Source organism: Aquarana catesbeiana, linkage group LG05 (assembly GCF_042186555.1).
Source record: "Aquarana catesbeiana isolate 2022-GZ linkage group LG05, ASM4218655v1, whole genome shotgun sequence".
In the NCBI taxonomy this organism is placed as follows: Eukaryota; Metazoa; Chordata; class Amphibia; order Anura; family Ranidae; genus Aquarana; species Aquarana catesbeiana.
The window spans coordinates 122,242,705-122,264,559 of NC_133328.1; the positions used below are offsets into that span (position 1 = coordinate 122,242,705).

General features: G+C 44.0%; 1 long non-coding RNA gene across 1 annotated transcript in view; it reads right to left on the reverse strand.

Annotated features, from left to right (window-relative positions):
- Positions 1-1,002: 1,002 nt before the first annotated feature.
- Positions 1,003-21,855, reverse strand: part of LOC141144440 (uncharacterized) — a 73,680-nt gene continuing 52,827 nt past the window's right edge. Inside the window, exon 3 of the long non-coding RNA XR_012244407.1 lies at positions 1,003-1,160. This is a non-coding gene — a long non-coding RNA (uncharacterized lncRNA). The remainder of the gene's footprint in view (positions 1,161-21,855) is intronic.

The following is a 21,855-nucleotide window of genomic DNA, read 5'->3' on the forward strand; positions in this document are numbered from 1 at the left end:
TATTATCCCTATAGCCAACCCTTACATCATTTTGTCTCTTCAGGTAGACTCGTACAATCGCTAAATGTGAAACATAGACATGACAGGAAGAATGTATCATCTTTCAGTGCTAGAATATACGGTCATAAACCAAATCTACTGGAGCTAAACCTGGGACCTCTTACCAGGGGGCCCATAATTTGTCAAATTTGGCCCATTTACCCATGTGTTGATAAATAAGCTTCTCTAGGCAGAGGGTTTCACCCATTTGAGTAATCCATTGTTGCAATGTGGGAGGTTCTGTGGATTTCAGTGTAATAGCTTGTCTAGGGATATCCTCTATTGGGAGGCTATCTAGTATCCCTAGTAAGCAATGTTTAGGGCCCAGTGGAATCTGGGCCCAAAAGACTCTATTAAGAGTATTAATGACCTTCTTTCAATATAGGTATAGCTTTGGGCATCTCCATAAAAGGTGTATTAAATCTCCATGTTCCCTACTGCATCTAGTACAAGTGGAGTCAGGTCTCACCCCCATGCGGGCCAGCCTAGCTCGCGTGTAATGTACCCTAATTATTATATAGAGCTGTGATAGTCTCTGAGCCACATTCAAAGAACACTGGGGAACCGCCTGCAGGCAGGGTCAGACTGGGAATGAAAACCAGCCCTGGAAATAATTTCATACCAGCCCCATAGCATCATTATACCAGCCCAACATCATAACCATCATAACATCATTATTTTCTTGTTCATAAAAAGGGAAAACCATACATTTTAAAGCACTTTTGAAGAGCGTATTATATATAGATAAGACATATATGAAAGAACATAGGGCTAGGGATAGATAGAGATATATATAAAACAGTAAATTTCAGTTAAAAGTAGTAAAAGTGGAGCAATCACCAAGGGGGACACCTAGGACTTTGGTAATGTGGTGGGGGGGGCTGTTATTGTATTTACTCTCCCTTACATCAATGACCCCCCCCCCCCCCCGACTGGCTTGGTGGCGCTGTCACCTACCTCCTCTCAGGTGCACCTTGCGGGGATCAGTTAGCTGGCTCCAGCTTGGTGGCTCTGGTTTTTCTATGGTCTCCTCTCCACAGTCCACACACGTCTGACTTCTCCCATGATCCCCATCCCGGCGGTGCTCCCATTCTTAACTCCTCTCCAGACTCCCTCAGAGACTGCAGACATGATATAAGACAAGAGATTGGTCAGAGGTTGCGGACATGATACAAGAGATGGTTAGAGGCTGTGGGCATAGTACAGGAGATGTCAAGATGTCAGAGGCTGCGGGCATGGTACAGGAGATGGTCAGAAACTTAGGACATGATACTAAAGATGTTAAGAGAATGTAGACATGATACAGGAGATGGTCAGAGACTGCAGACATGGTACAAGAGATGGTCAGAGACTGCGGACATGATACAAGAGATGGTCAGAGACTGTTGACATGATACAAGAGATCAATGCAGCCACACCAGTGCCCATCAAATGCAGCCTCACTGTGCCCATCAATGCCAGCTCACTGTGCCAGTCAATGCAGCCTCACTGTGCCCATCAATGCAGCCTCACTGTGCCCATCATTGCAGCCTCACTGTGACCATCATTGCCGCCTCACCGTGCCCATCATTGCAGCCTCACTGTTCCCATCATTGATGCCTCACCGTGCTCTCATTGCAGCCTCACCATCATTGCAGCCATACTGTGCCCATCATTGCCGCCTTACTGTACCCATCATTGCCGCCTCACTGTGCCCATCATTGCAGCCTCACCATGCCTATCATTGCAGCCTCACATGCCCATCATTGTAGCCTCACCGTGCCCATCATTGCAGCCTTACTGTGCCCATCATTGCCGCCTTACCGTCCCCTCATTGCAGCCTCCCTCACCATCATTGCAGCCTTACCGTGCCCTCATTGCAGCCTCCGTCACCATCATTGCAGTCTTACTGTGCCCTCATTGCAGCCTCACCACTCAGTGCGTGCATTACGCACAGCGAGCATCTCCCACTGTGTCACGGAGCTGAGTGTGAAAAATTTGGCCGCACTGTGATAAAATTTCCACCCTTCTCCTAGACCAGCTCGTGTGATAGACAGAACACTGCGTCTACCACACGAGCTGGTCTAGGAGGAGGACGGGACTTTTATCACAGCGTGGCCAAACTTCTCACACTCAGCTCCGTGACACAGCGGTCTCACGCTGTGTGACAAGTAGGCAGGAGGAGGGGGAGGAGGAGGGATGGGAGCACTGCAGCCACAGCATAGATCAAAGCGGCCCCAGGGCAGGCAGCCTACTGGGAAATTTCCCGGTATCCCAGTAGGCCAGTCCGGCCCTGCCTGCAAGGCTTCCTCACATTGCTCTTCCTCAAACACCCCAACGTCTTGTTCCCACTGGGACACTGACTTCAGAGGAGAGCCCTGTAGGAAGGGATTAAGCAGCATGACATTGCAGCAAGATATACCGTATTTATCGGTGTATAACACGCACCAGCGTATAACACTCACCCCAAGTTTAGGAGGGAATTTTAAGGAAAAAAACTTTTAGGAGGGAAGTTTAAGGAAAAAAAACTTACATTTAAATGCCCATCAATGCAGCCTCATCAGTGTCCATCTGCAGCCTTGTCAGTGTCATTGCAGCCTTTTCAGTGTCAGTGCAGCTTTGCCCCAGTGCAGCCTTGTCAGTGCAGCTTTGCCCCAGTGCAGAATTGTCAGTGCAGCTTTGCCCCAATGCAGCCTTGCCCCAGTGCAGCCTTGCCCCAGTGGTCAGTGCAGCCTTGCCCCCAGTGTCCATTACATGGTTGCCTTGGACAGATCGCCGCCGACATACACAAAACATGTAGTTTTAAATATGGCGCCGCAGAGTTCGGAGGGACTCGGTGACTGGGCGGAGCCGAGTTACACATAGTGTTCTCGGCTCTTTCCGGTGCCGCTCACAGTCACGCCCAGTCCCGCCCTATGATGGACATAACATAGGTCCAATGGCGGGACTGGGCGTGACTGTGAGCAGCGCCGGAAAGAGCCGAGAACACTCTGCTATGTGTATCTCGGCTCCGCCCAGTCACTGTGATCTCGGCGGCGCTCGTTCAGCTCCGCCGAGACCCTCTGAACTCCGTGGCGCCATATTTAAAACTACATGCTATGTGAATGTCGGCGGCGATCGCGGCAATCGCTCCGATAGATCACAATTAGCGGGGATCGGCGTATAACACGCACCCACGATTTTCCCCTTATTTTAAGGGGAAAAAAGTGCGTGTTATACGCCGACAAATACAGTAAATCCTTTGTATGTGGTAACCTCAAACAGGTAGTAAAATCTAAGGTCCATTGATCCGCACCCCTCTGGGCGTTGACGGCATATTGGATTTGCAAGTAATAAAAGTGCGACGAAGCCTAAAGTTCTCGCGGAGCTCAAAAAAAGGGCCTCAGTTTTCCGTCTCTGAAAATATGGGTCATATGGGAGATACCAAACTGTTTCCACTTCACGCCAATTGCTCCAGTTTGTTTCTAGCAGGCTTAGAGTGCCAAATCAGGGATCTGAAAATTGAGTTAATAATTCTAAACTTTTTCAACGGAATGACCATAGGGGAATTGTGTAGCACATATAGCAATTGTGGCATCAAAATCATTTTTATAGGATTTACCCAGGGACAATTTCAGCCTAGTCCATACCTTAACCCAATCGTGACACCGATTGAGTAAACGGGTCAGGTCTGATATAGTCTAATGGGCTTGGAGTGACCTGTATACCTAAATAGTGAAAGGATGCAGAAACAGGAATATACTGTATGGTCAAGAAAGGGGGGGTAGGTGTCTGATCCAATAACAGCAGTGAGGACTTGGTCCAGTTAATGACCAGTCCCGAATACTCTCCAAATTCCTGTACAACCCCCATAGCCTCATTTAAGGAAGTAGATGTATCACCACGGAACAACATGGTGTCATCAGCGTACATCATTATTTTTTCATGACGATCTCCATAGTGAAAACCCTGTATTAGGGTATTAGAGTGGATTAGAGCAGCCAGGGATTTAATGGCCAGGGCAAACAAAAGGGGAGTCCGGGGGGCAACATTAAATGCCCATTAAATACTGTCAAAAGCCTTGTGGGCGTCAAGGGACAGTAACGCTCGATCCCCTTTGTTATCCGCTGAGGATTGAATATTCAGGAAGAGTCTACTCAGTTGACTTTTGGGGCATAAAACCGGACTGGTCCGAGTGAATGATAGTGGAGATTACCTTATTTAAATGTAGAGATAAAGCCTTTGCCAAAATCTTTACATCATTTTGCAGAAGAGAAATAGGCCTATATGAGCCCGGGTCAAGGGGGTCTTTATTTGGCTTCAGTATCAACACTATATTAGCCCTAGTCAATAGACAGTGGAAGGTTACCACTTTCCCTCGCCTCATTAAACACCTTCAATAGTTTAGGAAGTATGGACTCTCCAGGAGCCTTATGCTGCGTACACACGATCGGACTTTCCAACAACAAAACCATGGAATTTTGTTCAAAGGTTTTTGGCTCCAACTTGTCTTGCATACACACGGCCACACAAATGTTGGCCAACAATTAAGTTCGTAGTGACGTACTAGACGTATTACGTGGTCTTTCAGCTCTTTTGCGCCACCCTTTGGGCTCCTTCTGCTAATTTAGTGTTAGTAGACGTTTAGTGAGTGTTATTTCGCGCTTTTCTTTTTCCGTTTTTCATTTAGCACTATTATTATTATTATTATTATTATTCTTCTTGATATCACTTGAAAAAAAAAAAGCCTTTGAAAATTTGTTTGCAATAACTCCATCAGTATCACCAGCAAAGCAGCTTCATTATTATCCCATTAAAGAAGAAGAGAATTGTGCGCTGCATTTGGAGATTTCCTAATTTACCACGTCACAAATGTTAATTCTCCATTACGAACGCTAGTTTACAAGACCGACCGCTTCTGCTTTGGAGAATGCGTGAACTTTTGTGCAACAGACTTATGTACACACGATCGGAAAGTCCAACAACAAAATTTTGTTGGCGGAAAATTTGAGAACCTGCTAGCAAACATTTGTTTAGCGGAAAGTCCAACAACAAATGTTCGATGGAGCATACACACGGTCTGACTTTCCGCCAAAAAGCTCACATCCAACATTCCGAAAATCCGACCATGTGTACGTGGCATTAGAGTTAGGGAACAACAATCGCCACCTGCAATTCTTTCAAAGTCAAGGGGGCATCCAGTTGCCTTCTGAAGTATCAGACATACTAGGCAATCGGACAGTATCAAGGTAATCGGTCAGAGATTCCAATGGATACGTTTGGTTAGATGCATATAAGGAGGAGTAATAGTCTACAAGTTCTGACATAATCTGGTCTGGGGAGTTAGTCACACGACCAGTATGCATGCATAACGCCCCAATAGAGGGGGATACTTGCTGAGAATGAGCTATTTTTGCTAAGAGGCGACCAGTGTGCTCATCTTCTTCGTAGAAGGCCAACTCATTAAAAAACCTCTTTTGCTCCACCGCCGAAGCAGTAGTTCGGTAGAGAGCCTCCTGAGCTGACATCCAAGCCTCCCTATTAGCATCCGTTAGGTGGCAATGAAGTTTGCTTCAAAATCCTCTGCCAGCCATTCCATTCCCTCCCTCTGGGCATTCGTGTTTCACTTAATAGTCTGAATCTCTTTAATAAATATTCCTCTAAGGACAGCCTTAAAGGCCTCCCAGTTACTGTCTGCACTCACACCATCAGTATGAATGCGCCAGAAGTCTATAATTTGGGATTCAGTCTGCTCATGGGAAGGGAAGAGATGTAGCCAAAACGCATTCATCTTCCATGGAGCCCTGGCCACAGTTGAAGGAGGTTTAGCCTTCAGTTGCACAATCAATGGAGAGTGATCAATACACTTCTGAGGGCATATGTAGCCTCTGAAATATATAGTTCAGCCGAAAAAGAGCATAAACATAAGTCTATACGTGACAACGAAAAGTAGCTCTTGGAAAAGCAGGAGAATTGCTTCACTCCCAGATTTTTAGCTCGCCAGGGATCCTTCCACCCCACCTCATCTATGAATTTTTTAAGGGCAGTACAGCGAGTCCACCGCCCCACAACAACAGGCGGGTGTTTGTCTAAAGCCTGGTCTGTATAGCAATTGAAATCTCCCAAGACATAAAGTGGCACCTCAGGGTATTTCATTTGGTATTCCAATAGGGCTCTGAGGACCTGATTATTATACGGAGGGGGTATATAAACAAAAGCCAGAATACATTTAAGAGAAAGCAATTTTTGCGCAATTTTGGTGATCCAGCCACGTGCCTTCTCCCTGCTTGCCACAGGTCAGCATCGTTACTGTATGAGGGCAGATTCGTGTGGGTGCTCCCCGATGTCGTATGACCAAAACCGGGTGTCTCACTAAGCCGGAAACCGGATCAATTCAGGGCGATATCGGGAGCTCTGTGAAGAAGCATCTGCTCACATGCCACGCTGGCCACGCCCCCGCCTTATGGTCTATAAAGTGCTTCTAGTTAGGTGTCATGCACACAGGCGCACAATTTGATGTGTACAGGTCTGTAATTTATATAGATCTGAACGCAGCCATATTGTATCCTATGGGCCCAGTCACACTTCTCCATTATGGTCCACAGTAATTAGCTCCATAAACCAAAACTACAAATTCTCTATTCATAGTCCTGTATGTGGACTGTATTTTACACGTACACATGTAAACATTTGTGCCAAGCTTCCATGCATATATGGACCCTATGAGTCGCCATTGCTGCTCAGGGCTGACACATAAATATGAAAGATTTCTAGCCAGCGAAGAATGACCCTGGCCTTCAGCCATTCAGTTAGAGACGGTTCACACCTAAATGCATTCCTGTGCAGTGTGATTTTCAGCCCATTCATTTGAATGGGCTGAAACTGCACTGAATGCCACAAAAAGTAGGGCATGCCTTTTAAAAACGCACCACACCAAATTTCATGGTACTAATCTGCATTTGGGGAGTCAGTAAGAATATATTGACACCCACAACAGATCACACAGGCAGTGCATTTTGAGCGCAGTGCATGAAGTAAGCATGGAATGACTTTTCTCATACCACATTCTAGTGTGAACCAAGCAGAGCTCAACCCTCCTATCCTTTACAGCCAAGGAAGCTGCCATTTTAGCCTCTGTTTGATCTGCAGTAGCTATGGTGCTGCACATGCGATCAGTTATGATGGTTTGGTTGAGAGCAAAAACTACTGTGACAGTTCTTCACAACATTCCTTCCTGGATCCAGACTGAACCCTCTGTGAAGGGGCTCTAAAACACCCATAACGATTTTCTTAGATTGCTTTAGCTTGGTTTTCAGTCCCAGCATGCACTCATATACACTTTTAAAAAATATAAAAATGAAGGAACACTAGTGTTGTTTAAATGTTACAAAGAATATAACAGAATATGTAAAAAGGAAATCAAGGACGCAAAAACTCAAAACGAACAACAGATTGCAAAAAATAGTAGGACAAACCCCAAAAAATACTTCAAATATATTAATAGTAAAAAGGTCAGGTCTGAGCATGTAGGCCCTTTAAAAAAATAATCTAGAGTGGGTGACTGGGGACAAAGAGATAGGATAGAAAACTGGTTAAAAGACAGAATTCAGAGAGTAGTGGTTAATGATTCTTACTCTGAATGGTCTAAGGTTATCAGTGGTGTACCCCAAGGTTCAGTGCTGGTACCCTTACTTTTTAATATCTTCATAAATGATATTGGGTCTGAGATTAAAAGTAACATTTCTCCCTTTGCAGATGACACTAAGCTATGCAGTGGAATAACATCCTTACAGGATGTCTCCAAGCCAACCTCAATGCACTGTCTAATTGGGTGACTATGTGGCAGATGAGGGTTAATGTTGATAAAGGTAAAGTTATGCACTTGGGGGCTAAGAATATGCATGCATCATACATACTAGTGGGAGTACAACTGAGGGAATCAATGGTGGAGAAGGATCTGGGGGTTTTGGTAGATCATAAGCTCAATAATAGCATGCAATGCCAAGTTGCGGTTTCCAAAGTGAGCAAAGTCCTTTCTTGTATTAAGAGCGGTATGGACTCCAGAGAGAGAGATATCATTTTGCCCCTGCACAAATCATTAATAAGACCTCATCTAGAATATGCAGTTCAGTTTTGGGCACCAGTTCTCAAAAAGGATATCAGGGAACTGGAGAAAGTGCAGAAAAGAGCAACCAAACTGATAAGAGGCATGGAGGAGCTCAGCTTTGAGGAACTGAATTTATTCACTCTTGAGAAGAGGAAATTAAGGGGGAATATGATCACCATGTATAAATATATAAGGGGTCCATATAGTGAACTGGGTGTTGAGTTATTCACTTTTCAGTCAACACTGAGGACAAGGGGGCACTCTTTACGTCTAGAAAAAATGAGAGATTTCATCTCCAAATACGGTTCTGGCCAGCTCAGTAGATTGCTTTAAGAAAGGCCTGGATTCTTTCCTAAATGTACATAATATAACTGGGTACTTACATTTATTGGTAAATTTGATCCAGGGAAAATCCGATTGCCTCTCTGGGATCAGGAAGGAATTTTTTCCCCTGCTGTAGCAAATTGGATCATGCTTTTCTGTTTTTTTTTTCGCCTTTTCCTCTGGATCAACTGTGGGTATAGGATTGGGTATATGGGATTGTATGATATTTTTGTAGCCATGGTGACAAACACTCCTGACAAACAATCTGCCAATCACCCTGCTGCCAGACCCCCATCTATTATTTGAGAGCAGTCATTTGCGTAGTTTTGTTGCGTTTATTGTGGGTTACAACTTGTTTGGGGTAAAGGACGATATGGGATGCCCATAGTACTTAGAGAATTGTCATCCCATTAATAAGACATTAATTAGCAGCTTTAGTCTTGAAATGAAGCATCTCTAACATTCACAGTCTATTTCCTCTGCTTTATCTCCTCTGCAGACCATTGCTCCTCCTCCTCTGAACTGAATCCTGCAGAACATCACTTCTCTTGTACAAATCCTCCACTGCAAAACTGTTAGATTACTGCTGCTTCACTTCCATTGAAACAAGGAGGGATCACTCTGAATAACCCCAGCTTGCAGACCATAAAGGTGTTGCTTCAGCAAATCACTAAACCAGAGACATACACAGCCTCACCCCGATGGCTCAGTGAATTTAGTAGTCACACAGTCTTTTAAAAGGTATTATCCGGGGTGCTTCACCAGGCCAGAGATACTTGGTACCTCCCCCTGACGGCCTGACACATGGTAATAGGCGGACTACTGTTCCCAGCCAGTCTATTGCTGTAAATGCTGCGTTCCCCGGCCACAGCATTCTGAACTACTCTCAATAAGGTCTCCTTCTTCATTTCTCTCACACTGACCTTCTCCAAAGGGCGAATTCTGTGTTCCCAGGCCACAGAATGCTGATCTACTCTCCTCCGCTTTACTGCTACTTCTTTTTTACCAATCTTCTCCTGTGTTCAAGTCCTGTGTTCCCTGGTCACAGCAGCTTGACACCAATTGTATGATGAAGATCTTTATCATGCGGTAACTCCCTAACACTCCATTCTTTCTTCCTGCACCATCAGACTCCTCCCTGGCAGCATGTGACCTCAGCTTATATGGGAGGCCTGCTCCCTACCAATACCAAAGGGTAATTGGTCAGAGCTCCTCACATAAGCTGCCTGCCACTCAAACCTTAGGTCCAACCTCTCTTCCAGAACAATCTGCCTGAAAGCAGGGGAGGCGCCTCTGAGTCAGAGCACAGGTGGTCACATCCACCACCATACCAAACACTCCCAATCCCAAATCAAAACAACCAGGCCCAGCCTAAAGCACAGGCCTGGCTAAATTTGCCTACACTGAAAGCTTTAAACCCAGAAAAACCTCACTCTAACACCTACCTAAAGGTAGAGAGTACTACATTTTTTAATTTATTTTATTTTTTTATTTTGGTTGAACTAGATGGACTTTTTCAACCTGACTATCTACACGTGTACACTACATGGAAATACTGAGTGTGGATGCAGAACTTTCTGCTTTGATTTTACACAGCTGAACACAGCACAAGATTACAGAGCACAATGCATACACGGGTCCATACTATGCAATACTGCTGCAATCAGATATATACAAACTTATACACTCTACAAATCTTAAGGAAACATCTTTAGGGCCGTGTGCATAAGCTCTTATTGTAGGGGAAAGGCACAACACAGTGCATTTCAGGGCATATGCATTCACATGTGCAGATAATGTTCATAGAATTTGTTCATGCTTTGCTTTTTTTAAGGACCGATCTCATTGTGATGTATTAATGCACGTTGCCTTAAGGCAGTCCATTTAAAATTAATGGGCTGCCAATGTACCCTAACATCCTTAAAACCCCATTCTGGGCAAAAACACATTTTTCAACATCCGGGGGTGGGAGGAGGGACGTTTTTATCCCAGAGAGGGGCTTTAAAGGATAAGTTAAAGTGGAGTTCCAGTCCCCCAATTTGATTTTTTTTTAAGACTCCACTCTAATTTGATCCACTGTTTATGCCATCTTTAAATAGTGTTACATAGTTACATAGTTACATAGTAGGTGAGGTTGAAAAAAGACACAAGTCCATCAAGTCCAGCCTATGTGTGATTATGTGTCAGTATTACATTGTATATCCCTGTATGTTGCGGTCATTCAGGTGCTTATCTAATAGTTTCTTGAAGCTATCGATGCTCCCCGCTGAGACCACCCCCTGTGGAAGGGAATTCCACATTCTTGCCGCTCTTACAGTAAAGAACCCTCTACGTAGTTTAAAGTTAAGCCTCTTTTCTTCTAATTTTAATAAGTGGTCACAAGTCTTGTTAAACTCTCTTCTGCGAAAAAGTTTTTTTTCTATTGTGGGTCACCAGTACGGTATATAGGTTCAGTGCTCGCAACCTTTCCTCATAACTAAGATCATCCAGACCCTTTATTAGCCTTGTTACCCTTCTTTGTAGTCGTTTCATTTCCAGTACATCCTTCCTGAGGACTGGTGCCCAGAACTGGACAGCATACTCTAGGTGCGGCCGGACCAGAGTCTTGTAGAGTGGGAGAATTATCGTTTTATCTCTCGAGTTGATCCCCTTTTTAATTCATGCCAATATTCTGTTTGCTTTGTTAGCAGCAGCTTGGCATTGCATGCCATTGCTGAGCCTATCATCTACTAGGACCCCCAGGTCCTTTTCCATCCTAGATTCCCCCAGAGGTTCTCCCCCCAGTGTATAGATTGCATTCATATTTTTGCCACCCAAATGCATTATTTTTACATTTTTCTACATTGAACCTCATTTGCCATGTAGTTGCCCACCCCATTAATTTGTTCAGATCTTTTTGCAAGGTTTCCACATCCTGCGGAGAAGTTATTGCCCTGCTTAGCTTAGTATCGTCTGCAAGTAAAGAGATTGAACTGTTTATCCCATCCTCCAGGTCATTTATGAACAAATTAAATAGGATTGGTCCCAGCACAGAACCCTGGGGAACCCCACTACCCACCCCTGACCATTCTGAGTACTCCCCATTTATCACCACCCTTTGAACTCGCCCTTGTAGCCAGTTTTCAATCCATGTACTCACCCTATGGTCCATGCCAACGGACCTTATTTTGTACAGTAAACGTTTATGGGAAACTGTGTCAAATGCTTTTGCAAAATCCAGATACACCACTTCTACGGGCCTTCCTTTATCTAGATGGCAACTCACCTTCTCATAGAAGGTTAGTAGTTATCCTAGTAGTCCTTTTTATTTATGTTTGAATTGAAAAAAATTACCTGGATCTCGGAAGCTTGCAGGGTCCAACTCCACTATGGGCATTTGAAACCCTCTTCTATCCATTTCCGGGAATCGGTGCAGCTGGCTACCCAACATGCACCTCCTGATCTCGCGCCTGCACAGTAATGCCACCCGCGCCGCTCCTCCCTCCTGAGTCCTGACACATTGCCATAGTGGCATAGCATCAATCATCACAAGATTTAGTCACTAGGCGTTTCGCAAGGTCTCCTGGGATACATGACATCGCTATCCCAGGAGCCCTTGAGAATCGCCTAGTGATGTAATCGCCTAGGCAGGGAATGCCGGAAATGCAGGAAAAAGAAGATAATTAAGGTATTTCCTTTGAAAAAAAAAAAGAATTTCCATTGCGAAAAGAATGCTTACAGGCGATACCAGAGAGATGAAGTGTTTAAAATGGTTGGAACGCCGATTTAACTTAAAAAAAAAATTAAAAAAAAATAAATGCACATTTTTTTTGCAGGTAAAAACATGTGCATTTATTAATATTTTTTTTTTGGCCTGTAAAGCATTGCACCAGTGATCAGCAGATGGTGCCATGCAGATCTGTCAGTGTATCTGTGTGGCCGTACATCCCGTATGGGCAAGCAAATACACTGACTGGAAGAATCAATGAACTACTACGGCGCTCCACAGCACCATGGTAGTTCATTGATAACTACAAGCCGACAGCCGCAAAGGATATCGGGGCTTGTAGTTCATTCACACACAGAGCTGTGAGAATAAATGACGTGTGCGGAGCCCCGCACAGCCGCGCTGATTTTAAAAAGTGACAACTAGTGTAGGGTACTTCTCCCTGAACTGCTGTCATGGGGGGGGGATAGGGCAGCGGCTGCAGCATTGGGAACATGTTACATGTTCCCAAAGGTAAACGTATCCTTTAAAAAAGTACATGACTTTTTTTGTACAACCAGGAACTACCATGAACTTACATAATAAAGAACAAAGATTTTTGTCTTGTCCATGTTTTTGGAATACCTTGACCAACTGAGCCCAATGCATGTGGCGTGAAGGAGCCCTTCATGAGGTAGAATGTAAAAAATCCCTTTTATCAAGTGAGGTGGCTGTATACAATCTAATATAACAGTAATGCCGCGTACACACGGTCGGATTTTCCGATGGAAAATGTTCGATGGGAGCTTGTTGTCAGAAATTCCGACTGTGTGTAGGCTCCATTGGAAATTTTCCATCAGAATTTCCGAAAAACAAAATTTGAGATCTATATCTCAAATTTTCCGACAACAAAATCTGTTGTCGGAAATTCCGATTATGTGTACACAATTCCGATGCACAAAATGCCACGCATGCTCAGAATCAAGCAGAAGAGCCGCACTGGCTATTGAACTTCATTTTTCTCGGCTCGTCGTACGTGTTGTACGTCACTGCGTTCTTGATGTTCGGAATTTCTGATAGGATTTGTGTGACCGTGTGTATGCAGGACAAGTTTGAACCAACATCCGTTGGAAAAAAAAACAGGATTTTGTTGTCGGAATGTGCGATCGTGTGTACGCGGCATAACAGTAGGAACAGTTCCAGCATCAACTGGACCATTGTAAGGTGCATGACATGACTGATTCCAACCACGTGGTGATTTTTCCAGTGTGGTGTATAGTCTGCATGAAAGATTTTATTCACTTTCTTCTCAACTTTTCAGGTTTCTGAAGATGAGCTTTAATTACAGTGGTTGGTTCACTTGCAATGATTGTTTGGTGAATGTCACGTTTCTTGCCTTACAAATAGGCCCTGTTGCTAGCGGTATAACACAGGTCAGGGCCAGCTGGAGAGGTTTTCAACTTGCTGAAAAATCTCTGTTCAGTCATTCATTTTCCTGCATGATAAAAGAACAAGTCTTTCATTGTGCTGGGCTGCATGAATAACCACAGAAGGGTGCAGCATTAGCAGCAATGGGAGATCTCTTTTGGGTATGACAGATCTTAATAGACCTCTTTTGAGTAGGACAGCTCTTAGGAGTCCTCTTTTGAGTAGAGCAGATGACCTCTTTTGAGTAGGGCATATGTTAGGAGACCTCTTTTGAGTAGGGCAGATCTTAGGAGACCTCTTTTGAGTAGAGCAGATTTTAGGAGACCTCTTTTGGGTAGAGCAGATTTTAGGAGACTTCTTTTGGGTAGAACAGATCTTAGGAGACCTCTTTTGGGTAGGACAGATCATTTTCTTAGGAGACCTTTTTTGGATAGGACAAAAAGAACATTCCAAAGATCTGCCAGGTTATGGAGAGTCTACAGCTAAGTGTAATCCTATGCAGTATATATTGCTTAACCACTTTCTCCCCACGCTGTAGCCGAATGACAGCTACAGTGCGGGCTTCCAGTGCCGGGAGGACATTAATAGACGTCCTCCCATGATCGCGCTGTGATCAACGAGTCCTTCGGACTTGGCTGATCACAGAACAGGGTAAAGGTAATCACAGCGGGCTCTTTACCACGTGATCAGCTGTCACCCAATGACAGCTGATCAGGAAGTAAACAGAAGCCAGTTACCGGCTTTTTTTCTCCTCAAGATCAGCGTGAGGAGGAAGAATAAAGCTGGTACCCGGCTTCTGTTACAGGGACATCAGTTCCCGATCTGTGCTGCTATCAGTGCCCACCAGTACCACCTTTCAGTGCCAATCAGTTCCCACCAGTGCCACCTTTCAGTGCTAATCAGTGCCCTCCAGTGCCACCTTTCAGTGCTGCCAATCAGTGCCTCATCATTATTGTCACCTACCAGTGCCGCCTACCAGTCAGTGGTGGCCAGTGGTTATTTTCTTTGGGGGGCGACAAACAGTGACACCCCCCATCGGTCAACCAGCCGGCGGTTCTGGTGCACTGACTTACCCCATCCAATTGGCGCTTCTCCTCTCCCGGGCTCTCTCGGCAGCGGTGGCTCTCCCTCAGTTTCCTCCCTCCTGGCTCTGGCTTCCGTTTCCTCCATCTCAGACCTGCTTCTGATTGCCTGGATTGAGGATCAGTGTTACAACAACAAATATTAATTTGCTGTTGTAACACCTGGGTGGGCTTGTAGTGCAATGCTCTGCGCCACGAGTCCACCTTTTTTGAAGCCTATTAGAGCCTATGTCTCTAATCAGGTGCTTCAAAAATACACCCCCACTGCTGTAATTCAGGTGCCTGGCGTCCAGGAAGGGGCCGGAGGCCTGAATAGGGGTTGGCAGCGGCGGCCATGCATAGATTTATGCTATGCATGCATTTATCCCTTACTCATATAGGGGGTGGGGGGGTGGGGGGAGAGAGGGGGCGGCGCCCGGGCGCCCCTAATGGACGATCCTGCACTACTACCAGTGCCCGTCAGTTCCACTTATCGGTGCCCATCAGTGTAGCCTATCAGTGCTCATCATTGCCTCTCATCAGTGCCTCCTCTCAGTGCCGCCTATCAGTGCCCATCAGTGCAGCCAATCACTGCCCATCAGTGTAGCCTCATCAGTGCAAATTTTGCAAAACTACATTTTTGCAAAATTTTATAACAAACTACGAAAAAAAAATCAACATTTTCGGTCTTTTTTTTTTTTTTTTTTTTTAGCAAAAAATAAAAAACCCAGTGGTGATTAAATACCACCAAAAGAAAGTTCTATTTGTTTGAAAAAAAAATGATAAAAATTTTGTCTGAATACAGTGTTGCCTGACCGCGCAATTGTCATTCAAAGTGCAATAGCGCTGAAAGCTGAAAATTGGCCTGGACAGGAGGGGGTTTAAGTGCCCAGTGGATAATGTGTACAGTCTTGGTAGAAGTGGAAAGTAACAAAAAAAGTCTTGGCCTTTGGTATTTCTTTTCATCAATATTTGCAGTTAAACCGTGTGAGATGCATAAGCATGCCCTGTATATTTGCTGTACATTTCAGTACAACTTGATTGCATTAAAACAACACATATGTAAATAAAACAGTGAAAATTTTAAATGAATAGGAGTGGCTGTTTTACACTTTGGCTGCTACAACAAAAGTTCATTTACATTTCCTTTCTGTGAAGTGGGCTGGTCTGAAGGATTCATATGCATGCTAATAGTGTCTGTGGTAGAAACTTCATCATCACCAGTGTGAAAGTTATTTACATCAGAGTGGAAATCAATTCTGACTAATACACTTTACTGATGAATTTTAACAAAATTGTTATGTTTGTAGCCTATCAAAGATATTGATCATGGAAAATTTGGAAATAACGTATCAGTGTAGTTTAGTTTGGGTCTGGGCTTCGGGAGGCCCTCTATACAACATAATAAATGGTAATGTGTAGATGTTATTTTTCCAAATGATGTATACTCCAAATGATCTTCACTGATGTCAGACACATTTACTATTTTAGTTTCTTGAGTTCATATTTTTTTTCTTGCAACGCTCAGCAATACAGCTATGATCTTCATTTCTGATTTTTGATGCTCAAAGCGGTAGAATGTTTTGCATGGAAATTTAGCGTTTTATATTGTAGGCCTGTTTCTTAGGAAAAACTCACTTAAATCTGTCCAAACAAGAGTCTAGTAGAAATCCCGGGTATGATAAAGTTTAAAACATGAAATCATAAATTATAATATAATAAATAACTATAAATAATTATAACAAATAATAATATAATAATAAAAATTATTCAATAATGTAATCAAATCAAAAACACTGAAATGTGCTCAGTTGCAGAATTGTCGCTGTCATTACTTTCAGTGTTTGGTGACAAATTTCCCCACAAATCACTATCGCTCAATTCTGCAAGTGATTCTAATTTATTATCGCTGTTTTCTAGCTGGTCTAAAACTGCTTTTGATGTAAAGGGACGCTTTTTTGGTTGCTATGGACAATCTACAGTTTCCAGGCAGAAAGAACAGTATATATAATATAAAAGTGCATGCAGGGCACTGAACAAACCACTAGGGACAAAAGGGAGGTGAAATAATGTGATACAGTAATGTAATCTGTAAGATCTGTATTTTTTTTTCACTTTTTGAATTTGGCGCCGTGCTCCATCCCGTGCGTCGCAGCGCTCGAAGGGAACAGAGCTCGGCACTGTGATAGATCCGGCGGAGGACACAGCTCGCACAGCAGGGTGATATCGCAGGATCCTGGGGACAAGGTAAGTAACTTTGCCTGGATCCTGCGATGCGATCCCGAGTGTGGCTCAGTACCAGTTTTGGTACTGAAAATCCACCCCGAGCCACACTCGGAATTACCACTAGGGAGGTTAAATCCCTGGGTAAATTATGTATCTTATCCAAGTCTGAGCTTAAACTGGGCCAAGGACCCTTCCTGTCTCAACATGGCAGCATCCAGGCCTGGTGAATGGGTGCTTAGTCACAAAGCACTGCCTTATCGGTGGAAGAAGAGAGCATTTTATGCTCACCCATAACCTAGAGATAGGAGAGCATTTGGAAAGTAATTACTGGCAGTGGAGGGGACCTGCTATGGCGTAAACCTGTAAGTTTACCCTAAATGGGCAAAGGACAAGTTTGCTTTAACCACTTCAGCTCTTGAAGATTTTACCCCCTTCATGACCATGCCATTTTTTGCTATTTGGCACTGCACTACTTTAACTGGCGATTGCACATGCAACGCTGTACCCAAAAGAAATTTGTATATATTTTTTTCACACAAATAGAACTTTATTTTGGGGGTACTTAATCACCACTGTTTTTTTTTTTTTTTTTTGTGATATAAAGGAAAAAAAGACCAAAATAAATACTATAAAACCTATCCAATAAAAAAATCAAATTTCTTCATAAATTGTGGCCAAAATGTATTCTTCTACATGTCTTCTATTGATTGGCTTGCATGAGAGTTATAGCGCCTACAAACTATGGTATATATATTGGATTTTTTTTACTACTAATTGTGGCGATTAACCACTTATAATGGGACTGAGTTAACGTGGCAGGCAATCTGATACTAACTGACGCTCGGTGGAAATAACTAACTGCCACTGACATCACCAGTGACATTATTACAGTGATCAGTGATAATACTACTGTATACATGGTCACTGTACCAATGTACTACTAATGGGAAGGGCTTAACATCTAGGGCGATCAAGGGGCTAAATACAGTTGTGCTCATAAGTTTACATACCCTGGCAGAATTTATGATTTCTTGGCCATTTTTCAGAGAATATGAATGATAACACAAAAACTTTTCTTTCACTCGTGGTTAGTGTTTGGCTGAAGCCATTTATTATCAATCAACTGTGTTTACTCTTTTTAAATCACAATGGCAACAGAAACTACCCAAATGACCCTGATCAAAAGTTTACATACCCTGGTGAATTTGGCCTGATAACATGCACACAAATTGGCACAAAAGGGGTTTGAATGGCTATTAAAGGTAACCATCCTCACCTGTGATCTGTTTGCTTGTAATTAGTGTGTGTGTATAAAAGGTCAATGCGTTTCTGGACTCCTGACAGACCCTTGCATCTTTCATGCAGTGCTGCACTGACGTTTCTGGATTCTGAGTCATGGGAAAAGCAAAAGAATTGTCAAAGGATCTGCAGGAAAAGGTAGTTGAACTGTATAAAACAGGAAAGGGATAGGGATGAACTTCGTGTTCGAATCGAACCCATGTTCGATTCGAACATCGGCTGTTCGATCGTTCGTCGAATTACGAACGATATGGGCCGTTCGCGCCAAATTCGTGTGGCGCGTCACGGCCCATAATTCACTGCAGCATCGCAGTGCATTGCTGGCTGATGATTGGCCAAGCATGCACTATGACCCGCATGCTTGGCCAATCACAGCGCCATCGGTAGAGAGAGCTGTAATTGGCCAAAGCCAGGGTGGCTTTGGCCAATTATGGCTCAGGGGGTTTAGAACACGCCCCACACTATATAAGGCCGCCTGCACGGCGGCCCTGTGTAGTTTGTTCCGGCGTGCTTAAAGAGAGAGAGAGACAGTGTCACTTCATTTGAGTTAGCTAGATTAGGCAGGACAGTCAGTGAGTTAGCTGCACTAACAGTGTATTGTGTATATATATGCATCCCAGGTATTGCATATATATATATATATATATATATATACACTGTATTCAGTTTAGCTAGATGCATTCCTGTTATCTTCCTACTGACAGGCAGGGTTGTCTTGTTACAGTATTTACAGCTACCTGAAGAAAATTGTGTTCTTTTGATCCTATTAGTACCACAGTCAGCCAGCTAGACTATTTACAGTTAGTGTAGTGCGTCCTCCTCACAGTGTTCAGCTAAAGCTACAAGTTAGTTTAGTGTGACCTCTGCACAGTTTTCAGCTAAAGCTACAAGTTAGTGTAGTGTGTCCTCCTCACAGTGTTCAGCGAAAACTACAAGTTAGTGTAGTGCGACCTCTGCACAGTGTTCAGCTAAAGCTACAAGTTAGTGTAGTGCATCCTCCTCTAAAGCTACAAGTTAGGGTAGTGCGTCCTCCTCACAGTGTTCAGCTAAAGCTACAAGTTGGTGTAGTGTGTCCTCCTCACAGTGTTCAGCGAAAACTACAAGTTAGTGTAGTGCGACCTCTACACAGTGTTCAGCTAAGGCTACAAGTTAGTGTAGTGCGTCCTCCTCACAGTGTTCAGGTAAAACTACAAGTTAATGTAGTGAGACCTCTGCACAGTGTTCAGCTAAAGCTACAAGTTAGTGTAGTGTGACCTCTGCACAGTGTTCAGCTAAAGCTACAAGTTAGGGTAGTGCGTCCTCCTCACAGTGTTCAGCTAAAGCTACAAGTTGGTGTAGTGTGTCCTCCTCACAGTGTTCAGCGAAAACTACAAGTTAGTGTAGTGCGACCTCTGCACAGTGTTCAGCTAAAGCTACAAGTTAGTGTAGTGCGTCCTCCTCACAGTGTTCAGCTAAAACTACAGTTAGTGTAGTGCGACCTCTGCACAGTGTTCAGCTAAAGCTACAAGTTAGTGTAGTGCGTCCTCCTCACAGTGTTCAGCTAAACCTACAAGTTATTTTTTTGCGAGCTCTGCACAGTGTTCAGCTAAAGCTACCTGTAGAAGGTTGGTGGTGTTTTCCTGATCCTATCACTACCGCAGGCAGCTAAATAAGCTACAAGTTAGTGTAGTGCGAGCTCTGCACAGTGTTCACCTAAAGCTACCTGTAGAAGGTTGGTGGTGTTTTCCTGATCCTATCACTACCGCAGGCAGCTAAATAAGCTACAAGTTAGTGTAGTGCGAGCTCTGCACCGTGTTCACCTAAAGCTACCTGTAGAAGGTTGGTGGTGTTTTCCTGATCCTATTACTACCGCAGGCAGCTAAATAAGCTACAAGTTAGTGTAGTGCGAGCTCTGCACAGTGTTCACCTAAAGCTACCTGTAGAAGGTTGGTGGTGTTTTCCTGATCCTATCACTACCGCAGGCAGCTAAATAAGCTACAAGTTAGTGTAATGCGAGCTCTGCACAGTGTTCACCTAAAGCTACCTGTAGAAGGTTGGTGGTGTTTTCCTGATCCTATCACTACCGCAGGCAGCTAAATAAGCTACAAGTTAGTGTAGTGCGAGCTCTGCACAGTGTTCACCTAAAGCTACCTGTAGAAGGTTGGTGGAGTTTTCCTGATCCTATCACTACCGCAGGCAGCTAAATAAGCTACAAGTTATTTTTTGGTGAGCTCTGCATAGTGTTCACCTAAAGCTACCTGTAGAAGGTTGGTGGTGTTTTCCTGATCCTATCACTACCGCAGGCAGCTAAATAAGCTACAAGTTAGTGTAGTGCGAGCTCTGCACAGTGTTCACCTAAAGCTACCTGTAGAAGATTGGTGGTGTTTTCCTGATCCTATCACTACCGCAGGCAGCTAAATAAGCTACAAGTTAGTGTAGTGCGAGCTCTGCACAGTGTTCACCTAAAGCTACCTGTAGAAGGTTGGTGGAGTTTTCCTGATCCTATCACTACCGCAGGCAGCTAAATAAGCTACAAGTTATTTTTTGGTGAGCTCTGCACAGTGTTCACCTAAAGCTACCTGTAGAAGGTTGGTGGTGTTTTCCTGATCCTATCACTACCGCAGGCAGCTAAATAAGCTACAAGTTAGTGTAGTGCGAGCTCTGCACAGTGTTCACCTAAAGCTACCTGTAGAAGATTGGTGGTGTTTTCCTGATCCTATCACTACCGCAGGCAGCTAAATAAGCTACAAGTTAGTGTAGTGCGAGCTCTGCACAGTGTTCACCTAAAGCTACCTGTAGAAGGTTGATGGTGTTTTCGTGTTCCTATGACTACTGCAGGCAGCTAAATAAACTACAAGTTAGTGTAGTGCGAGCTCTGCACAGTGTTCACCTAAAGCTACCTGTAGAAGGTTGGTGGTGTTTTCCTGATCCTATCACTACCGCAGGCAGCTAAATAAGCTACAAGTTATTTTTTGGTGAGCTCTGCACAGTGTTCACCTAAAGCTACCTGTAGAAGGTTGGTGGTGTTTTCCTGATCCTATTACTACCGCAGGCAGCTAAATAAGCTACAAGTTAGTTTTTTGCAAGCTCTGCACAGTGTTCAGCTAAAGTTACCTGTAGAAGGTTGGTGGTGTTTTCCTGATCCTATCACTACCGCAGGCAGCTAAATAAGCTACAAGTTAGTGTAGTGCGAGCTCTGCACAGTGTTCACCTAAAGCTACCTGTAGAAGGTTGGTGGTGTTTTCCTGATCCTATTACTACGGCAGGCAGCTAAATAAGCTACAAGTTAGCTTTTTGGTGAGCTCTGCATAGTGTTCACCTAAAGCTACCTGTAGAAGGTTGGTGGTGTTTTCCTGATCCTATCACTACCGCAGGCAGCTAAATAAGCTACAAGTTAGTGTAGTGCGAGCTCTGCACAGTGTTCACCTAAAGCTACCTGTAGAAGATTGGTGGTGTTTTCCTGATCCTATCACTACCGCAGGCAGCTAAATAAGCTACAAGTTAGTGTAGTGCGAGCTCTGCACAGTGTTCACCTAAAGCTACCTGTAGAAGGTTGGTGGAGTTTTCCTGATCCTATCACTACCGCAGGCAGCTAAATAAGCTACAAGTTATTTTTTGGTGAGCTCTGCACAGTGTTCACCTAAAGCTACCTGTAGAAGGTTGGTGGTGTTTTCCTGATCCTATCACTACCGCAGGCAGCTAAATAAGCTACAAGTTAGTGTAGTGCGAGCTCTGCACAGTGTTCACCT